The following is a 10473-nucleotide window of genomic DNA, read 5'->3' as shown; positions in this document are numbered from 1 at the left end:
TCAGCAAATATGAGAAGATACAATGTTCTTCATAAGCCTGAGAAATCTTATATGTCTCACTACTTCCATGACAAGCCCATGCCAATACTTAACCAAATTTTGGCTTGCCCAAGTCCCTATTTCCTTGTGTTGTTTCCTTGGGAATTATCCCCTATTAATTAGAGAAATTCCTCAATTGGAATTGTGCAATTTTCATAAGCCTTCCTATGAGTGCATTCTAAGTCACCACGTTCATGTTCGTGTTCAAGTTCGATGACCTTGAAATTCGAATAAAGTTCAGCACCTAAAAATTTTCCAATAAAGTTCGGCATAAAATTCGACATATAGAAATTTGAAAAAAATATGTATATATATAAACAAAAATCAATTTAAAGTCAATTTTCAAAGTCCATAATGCACATTGCAAACACATAGGTTTATTTCTCAGATATTTAAATCATTTCCACATCTAAACCATGAAAGTGAGTGCTAATAAAGAACCAACTTCCATACATAATAAACAAGGTTAGAAATTCATCATAGACATTAGCACCCATATCAAATTCAACAAAACCATGGGCCATATCAGATTTCATATATTGAAAAACAATTTAATAAAAAAGTATTCAAAATATATAAACTTTAAAGCTTAAAGTAGCTTGGCAGGTTTAGAAAATTGTTCATGTAAAAAGTAAACTAGAAGTCTAAAATTGGAACACAAGTTTTATTCTTGATGTTCCTATGGACCACTTGTTATATCAAAAAATTATATATCATCAAGAGCAGCAAGAGTTGTGAATCCACTAGATGCTTTAGCATCATATTCATCACTTAATTCCATGTCAATGTCACTATCAATGTAAAACTCAGCTTCATCCCTTGATGCATTAGGTGCAAGATCGATCCACGGAGTAGAGGAATTGGATGACTCTTTAGCCACATTTTTCAAATCCAACTACAAGTTACTACGAACATAGATAAGATCTTATAATCTTCCAAATAAAAACTATTTGTTTCTTGGAATGAATGTGGTCAAAGGAACTCCAATTGCTTTCACACGCTGAGGCACTTGATCCCTGGCTTAAGATACAATTTGAAAAAAATTCCATTTTGGTGCCCCTAATCCATAAAATTCCCTCCATATTTCTGGATCACTTATGCTCCTATCATACTTTGTTTATTGTGTTCCAAATAACCCTTCTTCTAATTTGTATGCCCTCAACTAACATCTTACCAAACCTGCAATTGTTGTATCTGGATTTAGCTTCTCAATAACCTATATAAGTCCATTCATCACTTCTTCATCCCTATGTCTTGATAACCCAAACAATCTAGGACCCAAATCACATGTTGTTTCATGTAATGGACTATGCATCATCTTCCATATTTGATTAATTACCTCCCATATCTCCTGGTAATTAGCTTCCACATTATTAAAATCACTTGCAATGGCCTCTTTGCAACAATCAATGCTTTCATAAACTAAACCCATACAAGGTTTGTCACCATCAACCATGCGGAGCACATTAACAATTGGGCCACATATTTTTAAGACCTTGTTTGCATTTTCCCAAAATCCATTATTGAGCACTATTTGTTCAACATTATTCCCTTTAGTTTCTTTTGAAAGGGGAGCTCTCTCCCACTCAGTAGCGCAGAAAATAGCACTTAGGATTGCTTTTTCCTCAACAACTCTTTTCAGAATAATATAAAAAGTGGCAAACCTTGTATCACAAGGCCTCAACAACTCTTTAGATGCATTCTTCCTATATATTCTCAAAGTGAGATGATGCTTGATGATGAAGTTTCCAATTGTTTTGGCTCTTCAAATTGTCTCATTGACCCAAGGAAATTTGGTTAAATCATGCAACATTAAATCCAAGCAGTGAGCTCCAAAAGGGTCTCAATAAATGTGATTATACTTTTCCATAATCATCTTCCCTGCACCAACACAATTTGATGCATTATCTGTAATAACATGGACCACGTTTTTCTCCCCAGCCTCTTGAATTGCTTTATCCAAAATTCCAAAAAAAAAATATGATGTCTTCACCCGATCCATTGCATTAACTACCTTCAAGAAAAGTACCCCTTGAGGACTATAAACAAGCAAATTGATCAATGGGCGATGACACAAATCTAACCAACCATCACTCAAAATTGTGCATCTTGTATGTTTCCAAGACTCCTTAATATGAACCAATTTTTCTATCACTTTGTCTCTTATTTTCTTTAGAAAAGTAGTCCTTAAAGCTTCAGATCCGGGAGGAACATAACCCTTCCCAAAATCAATGGCCTTTTCTATTAAATTTTTAAAATATGGACTCCTAGCCACATTAAAGGGAATTTCACTTGCATAAAATAACTTTGCAACATCATCATCAACTTCTCGTCTCTCCACAGGTTTCCGGAATTGATTTAATGTTTTGGTTCCACCTGTTTTTACTGGAGTAGAACTTGATCCACCAATGGTTGAGATTGAATTAATGGTGTTTGAGGAAGACATGGCAATCTCCCTCTCAATTCGTTGCCTCTTATTTTCCCTTTTTTCCTCTTCTACCTTTGAAGTGAAATAGCCTTTCTCCAATATGGTTTTTTGTTCATCAAAGATCTTAGTGTAGCCTTCAACACCACCTCCACTTCCACTTTTAATACTGAGAAGGTGATCTACTTCTCTAGTTAAAGATATCGTGAATTGATGTCCACACAGCTGATACAAAATATTTTCCCCTCTTTTTTGACAAAATTCCATGCTACAACGGTTGATTTTGGGGGTGCCATTGAAATTTGAAGGTTCTAATTGCTGAAGTGAAGCCTGAAATTTCTGCAGTTTATTTTTTTTAATTTAGTTTGAGTTCGAATTCGTCATTATGTTCGAGTTTGATTTCAGCATTAATTTCGGCATACACAATCTAATCTGTTTGAAATCATTTTAGGTTTGACAAATTTTGAATCCCAAAGATAAAATTCATTGAACCCGGTGACTTAGACTACATGCACCACATGTACAATTCAGATGATTATACAACTGATAGTACACTGTCCTTGAACTCCAATATCAACTAGGTAACTGTCATATATGACATGTATGATTTATTTATGTGTGAATTGTCAGTTAATTGGTTGAACACATGAAGCAAAACCCCATTATCTGACCTCCTACTAGTTCCTCCATCAGTTGGAACTAGTTTAACCGACTTTAACTAATTTAAACTGAATTAATTAATTACAACTCAAAATAAACTCAACCAAGGCTCCTATAATGTAGTATACACTCTACTTGACTCAAGTTAAACCCTCAACTTGAATTAACTGATCCAACTAAGTCAATTTAACTTAGTTAACTCATACAAGTTGTCTTATGATGTGGAATTACAATTTCATTCTTAATTTAATTCAAGGACAAAATTAAATTAGGATTTTCTTGTTGCATTTTCAACAGGTGGTAAGCCTCACAAAAAATGACTTGTCCTTTCATATAGCCTCCCAGCCCGATCAATTGGTCCTGCTAGTGCTAGTTTAGGATTGGAGACATAGGTGTCCCACTCCAATGCAAGATGTGAAGGCAATCTAAGGTCCCCAGGTGCCACTTATCCATGACATTAGTTTTTCATATGATTTCATAATCTTACATGGCAACAACAATCAACTTGAATATAAAGGACATGCCTTTCTTTGGAAAAATTACTACCAAACACAATAATACAGTACCAATTTATTTTGGAATGAATTAAAACACAGTGCCATACCTGTAGACAAGTGTACTATATTCCTACTTATATAATAGACAACATAGAACCTACAAAATGTGAAAAATGAGACATCAATTTTATATTAACGTGTGCATGTCAAATCATTTTTTCTCATTGTCATGTTTTTATATATAAATAATTATTATTATTATTATAGGTCATGTCAAAGTTAGATAACCAAATTGGTATATATAATAGATATCTTTGTGCGACAAGGACTCAGTAAAATTTATGAAGTTATACATACTCTACCCACATATAAATTTGAGTGTATTCTAAACAGTTTATGTTTAGTTTGTAAATATGTTTTTGGATTAATTTTACCTAAAATTCAATTGAAAATTTATTGAAATTGCAAATTTAAGTTGTTAAATTAAAATTGTTAACTTTTAAGGTTAGTTCAATTGGGCACCTTTGCTATTGACAGGTCATGAGCTCAATTCTCTTAACACTCTAGGAGTCAGGCTTTATGGTTGAGCCGACGGAAAGTGATCGCTTCAGGTGGATCCACTTGGTATAAGTGTATAAGTATTCCATGGATATAGCAGTCTGTGAACCACATTATATATATATAAGCTCAATTCTCTTAACACTCTAGGAGTCAGGCTCTATGGTTGAGCTGACGGAAAGTGATCCCTTCAGGTGGATCCACTTGGTATAAGTGGATAAGTATTCCATGGATATAGCAGTCTGTGAACCACATTATATATATATTGAAATATAAAATTTAAGTTGTTAGATATTGAAAATTTAAGATACTAAATCCATTTATGCATTCAAAAACACAATTAAATAAAACACGTTATTTGCTACTTATATTATGTATCAAAGTTTATCCTGTCAAGTTTCTTCACCAATGATGTGTGAGATGCATTGTTTAGAGTCTCCACAACAATATATTGTTGTGTTGAAGTCCATAATTGATGTAGGTCGTAAATAGCTAATGAGATAAAGATGATTGGATATTAACTTATTCACAAGTCTCACAATGATAAACTATTGAGTACATGGAAACTTTGCCTAGCTTTAAGTAAGTATTTGTCCTAGGTTTCTCTTCTCTTTTGTGTGCTCCTTGTGAGAGGATGGATTTTTTCTTTCCTTCTTGTAAATAGAACATACATATGTTCATGATTTCATGTAAGATTTATTGGATTATCTAATTTTTCTATACAAATCATAATTTACAAGCCAATTTGTTATTTACCAAAATACAGACAATAATTATAGCTATATATTCATATTTAACTTCAATGTGGAGTAATTAATTGAAAATAAGAGAGAATCCAATGAATGTTTTCATAGTGTTATCTCAATCAATAACTATGATGTCTCATGTAGTGTGGAATATTTTGACAAATCAATTTTTAAAATATAAAATTCCATTTGAAAAATAAACTTTAGAAATATAAAATTCCATTTACACAATTATTAGTCTATGCTCTTCAAGTTATAGGGACTATAGTATTGATTTTCATTTTACATATTAGTTTCGCAAAGAAACCAATGATTTTATTAGTTTTAAAGTAAATTTTCCTTAATTCATATAATTTTTCCTCTTTGATTTCATCATTTTAACCTCAGTTTCAAGTTTAAGGCCTTACTTGACCTATTCTTGAAGCAAAGGAGCATATCTTGTGCTAATTTCTTATGATAAAGATACAATCAACTAATAATTGTAATTAAATCAAGTAATGGTATAACTCACTCTACCATTATTTACTTGCCTTAATTGTCTATGTCTCCATAAATATTCCATAGCCCATATCTTAGGTAAATTAGATTGCAGTGACTACATGTCCAACTATAGTGACCTAATACCACCCTTTGTTGACACCTAGTAACTTACATGTAAGATCTGTAAGAATATCAAAGAAAGATAAATAGTTGAGGGACCAAACAATATTCCAGTAGCTTGTGTGTAAGATCCTTAAGATTATTAAAGTAAAAGAAACAGGTGAGGAACCAAATGATATTGACTTTGATTTGACAAAATATTGACTCCATAGATAGATATTGATAGATTTGTTGTAGTCATTCAAACAACACAATCTCTATAAGTAGCATCCCAACAATTCGAATGTAGCAACCTCCTAACAAGTAGAACTGAAGTTGAAGTTCCATAAATTGGAATAGTATTTGTAATATTTTTGTTGTTTTCTTATGGTTATAACTCATGAATGGTACTTGTAAGTATTTGCAATATTGTAATTATTTGCATTTTTTACCTATTGTCCTTTGATTTTGTTTTCAATGCAGCCAAGTTGCATGTATTCCTGTGCATCATCTCGTCCAACTCATCCTTATTGCAGAAAATGTTTTTGTATGTACTTCCCTCCCCTTATATAGAAATTATAACATAGAATAATTGCACTAAAAAGACTCAGAAATAATTTTGATGACTAGCATGGTCCATCAATAATTTTGATGTTGTGCACATACTAGTGTTTTTTCTTGTAGCTAATAACCCTTTGTTTTTGCATTTTAGTCAATTTTTCAAGTGAAAAGAATTGATCTTCAACCAAAGCGTAAATATCAAAAGTAATGCATATATTGGAGCTCCCTTAGTCAAGTTTGTTGAATGCCACTCTCTCCCTCTCCTTGTATTTAGATGTGTTTCTTCCTTCCATGTTCAATTCTGTATGTAGAAACTAGAAATTTGTTTTCATAAACATCCTAATAGAGAATTATTTTATTAGTAGTGGTAATTAAAAAATCCATTTTACATTTTCAATGTCTTCTTGTAAAAGAATCTTGTTTTTCTTTAAGATCAACTTCCTTGGAAAAGTAGTCAAATTTGAAAAGGGGGCCACAAGCAAAATATTGCATTTTACCACAATAACTTCAGCCTCAAAGATAACAACCAAGATTTATTTTTTATGTTTATTAGTCTTTATGCCATTATTTTGTCAATAGTCGTAATTAAAAAATCAATTTTACATGGACAATGTCTCCCTACAAAAGCATTTTGATTTTATTTAAGATAACCTTCCTCCTTTTTTAACAAAAATAAGATCAACCCCCTTGGGAAAGTCATCAAATTCAAAAAAGGGCCCTCAAGCATAGTATTGAATGTTATCACAACAATCTCAGCGTTGGGGATAAGGTGTTACACATCAATTTGTCGCCATGACACTCAATCAGTTTATGTGTCTTTTTACCATCCGTGAACATGTTTGATTTAACTCCCTTAGAAGTCAAACAACAAAAAATATCTTGAAAGAGATGAGAAATTTGGGAATAATAGCTGTTACACCTTGTCAAGTTTCACTTGCGCAGATTTTCATAGCTTTTCCCGTGCATTCATTGGAATTAACTCTAAGAATAGCGCAAAGTTGCGCTTTGTCTGCCACTATAAACCCGCACATGTGAATTCAAGAAAGTAAAAATAAAAAGTACATTCCAGAAACATAGTTGGTCTAATATTTCCCAACTGAAAGCTTCCAGGTGATTACTATTCGAACTATAACCCTCATATGATGCATCTTAATCCTTTTCCTCAAGGAAGCCTAATCCCTTAATTAGGAGACCTCACCTTCCTCTTTTGGATCTGAAACTTCTTCCTCTTGACCAATAAAATGACTAGAGGGTAGAGGGTTGGAGGAGGTCAGAACTCAGAGAAGATAAACTTATGTTACTAGTTTGAGATTGGAAAGTTTGTCATATAAGGAGAGGATTGAAGACATTTGGGAGGAACCTCACGACATCAAGGCGAAGGTTGTAAGGCTCCTCTCTATCTTTGATTAATACAAATGAACACTTTATCCCATTGATTTGTCTTATTGGAATGATGAATGGTTTACAATTGTTTAAGATGGTTATTAAGGCAAATTCAATTCCTAATCTCCTTGATCATTAGCTTAAGTTTTGTTTAGATTATTATATCACATATGCTTTTGATCCTTTTATGGTTTATGGTTGACTATCTTATGAAGCATTGAGGAGCTACATCAAGTCACAACAAGGGATCTTCATCAATCATTTCATGAAATAAGTAAGAGGCTCATCCATTAGCTTTAATTCTTATAATTCAAACAAGTCCAAGTTAGGGAAAGAGTTAGTTCAATTGTCCTGCTTGTTTCTAGTTTTCATCAAGGATCTAGGGAGATCGCTCTTGTCTGCAAGAGGGATTTGTTTGGTGTAACAAATTGGGTGCAAATTGGCAACTCCTCTAGGGAACGCCTATGTTCTCTTCCTTTTGCTTAGTTTTTATTTCTAATCCTTCTGGTTTATCTCTATCTGAGTCTTTATAAACTAATGACCTTTCAGATCTGTGTGGTTGATTTCTCGAATTTTTATTTTTTATTAGGTTTATGATATCCGTGTTGTTTTTGTTCACCAATAGAGCACAGTTATGCTCTAGTTTTCCCTTAGAAACCAGGCACATGTGCTCTGTTTTATATTGCTGACCTGCGCATGCCTTAGGAATTTTTGAAATTTTGGCTTTTGCTTAAACCCAAACCTAAGTTTGGTTTTCTAAAAGTGTCATTATCTTTGGACTACCTTGTGTCTCTTCTGAACTTGTTTGAATGCTTTGTTAACATTTTTTTAGAATTAGGTCTCTTTGAAGAAACTGGTTAAGGTTTTGACTAGTTGGTTTGTCAATTGATCAAAATAAGATAGGTTGTCCTACCGCTTGTGATATCCTTATTTTGTTCTCTCAAATGCACCAGTTAACATTAATATTTTTCTTATTTGTGATCAAACTCATATTGAATTGCAAATTAGGGTTTCTTGAGATCTAGTGCTTTTGTGAAGAAATTGTTGTCATTTTGTTTGATAAAGGAAATTGTTGCTTTCAATTTTGGGAATTTCTCACAATTACACTTTTGTTATTATTAAATCAAAGAATTCATAGGGAAAATGTATTTTTCCTCCAACTCTCTTTATTGATTTTTGTGTGCTTAAAATTTTTGAGTGATAAATGATAAATTTTGAACTCTAGTTTATTTGATATTTAGGGAAATCTTGAACTTGGTTTATTTTATGTGTTTTCATTGCATTAAGATGGAATTGGTTGTTTTATAAAAGTTGGAAAAGTTGTGAGTTTTGTATTATATTTCGAAAAAATCAAAGAAACTCTTTCTTTCCTCTAAATAGGATTTCATCCAATTTGAAAGTGCAAATTTCATATTCGAGTGCATTAAGATTTTGAACCATGTCATAATATCATGAGTTTCACCTCCAACACCTATAGAGTAAAGAACAACTTAATAATATAGTGTTAATTAAAATTCATCTAGAATTTTACATTTTTTAGGGCTCTTGCCACCCGCAGTAGCTTAAATGTAGGGCTTTGGAATAGGGAAGGAAGTAAAATTTCCAAAGTTACAAACAAACAATAGAATCTTGAGATAGGGAGAAAAAATCCAATTATTTTATTTTTTCTTTGGGAAGCTCTTCTTGTACATGAGTTAAGCACGAGATCATGTTGAATCTGGTGAAGTGATCATACCCACTTCATTAACCAAGATATAGTGATTTGCACGTATTACAATGGTACTAAAAGGTACTTGGGGTCACTTGAAAGTAAACCTCCAATTGATCATGTGGAGGAGCCTTCAAGGGGATTGAGCTTGTTACTCTGCCCTTGCGTGTACGTTCGATCTACGACTTTCTCCCCAAGTAAAATTATTTTATTTGGTAAACTTAATGACTATAATCCTAGGGCTCTACCTAAGGTGACGGCAGAGGGAAGGTCTTGTTGTACCTGGAACAGACATTGACTAGACTCACTTGGACTTTTTGGAGGGTAATCTTTACTCGAGATGGTTTATAGCAAAGTTACTTGCACCAGACTGTTTCATTAAGCAGGTTGTCAAGGTAACTAGTTCCAAACACTCATTTCTATAAATCTTTTCACCTTGATCACTACGACATTGGATTTCATCACCAACTAGGAATTATTGATCTTTGTGAAGAGTCAGTTTGTATGGTTTTAACTCTTAGATTTTTAGCGTGTGTTACTTTCTACGTTGTTTTTACTTTTTAGATACTTTAGGTGTAATTTAGATATTGTATGATTTATTAATTGAAAATTGTTCATTGTGGTGGAATTACCAAGACAATCACATAGGATACTCAAGAACCCCCCTGAGTATACACCGATTCAGTTAGAAAATATAAAATTTGAAAAGTATAAATCATCTGGATCCAGAATTGCAGCAGAAACTGAAACTTCTACTATTATAGATTTTGATGTAAAAGGAATTGAAGTTAATTATCCAGAAACATCTACTATCTTAAGCCTTGAAGTGATAGAAACTAAACTTGGTCAAACTCATAAATTAGAATCACACTCAGGAGAAACTAATTTACAAATTACTAAACTCATTGAAATTGAATCAGATACTGGAGACTTTTCAGATACAAATCTTGTTTCCGAACCAGATATTGACAAAATTGAGTCTGATATTTCTGAACCTGAATCTTATATGCCTGTTATAGCGCATATTCTAAATCCTCCACATTCACGGTGTCTGAAACTCATTATTATCGATAGTCTCCCTCTTGGTCTCATTAGCATCGAAGAAATTGTTTCAGACGAAGAGGAAGAACCAATAGTTTCTGCTAGTGAACCAACAGATATTTTGAATCCTTTGTTTATATCTCTCACCCTGACCCTTGGCATTTCACACCCTTGAACTTTTTAGGACAAGGGATTCCACGATACATGACTCCTTACTCTACCATACCAAGTTTTGACTAGTCTATGATGGCTTCTGGAAGTACCTCATCGGACACA

The sequence above is a fragment of the Pinus tabuliformis genome, chromosome 8, assembly GCF_031772625.1.
Source record: "Pinus tabuliformis cultivar Carrire ecotype Pingquan chromosome 8, CPIR1, whole genome shotgun sequence".
NCBI classification, from domain to species: Eukaryota; Viridiplantae; Streptophyta; class Pinopsida; order Pinales; family Pinaceae; genus Pinus; species Pinus tabuliformis.
The sequence above is the reverse complement of the archived record's forward strand: the minus strand, read 5'-3'. Positions refer to the sequence as shown.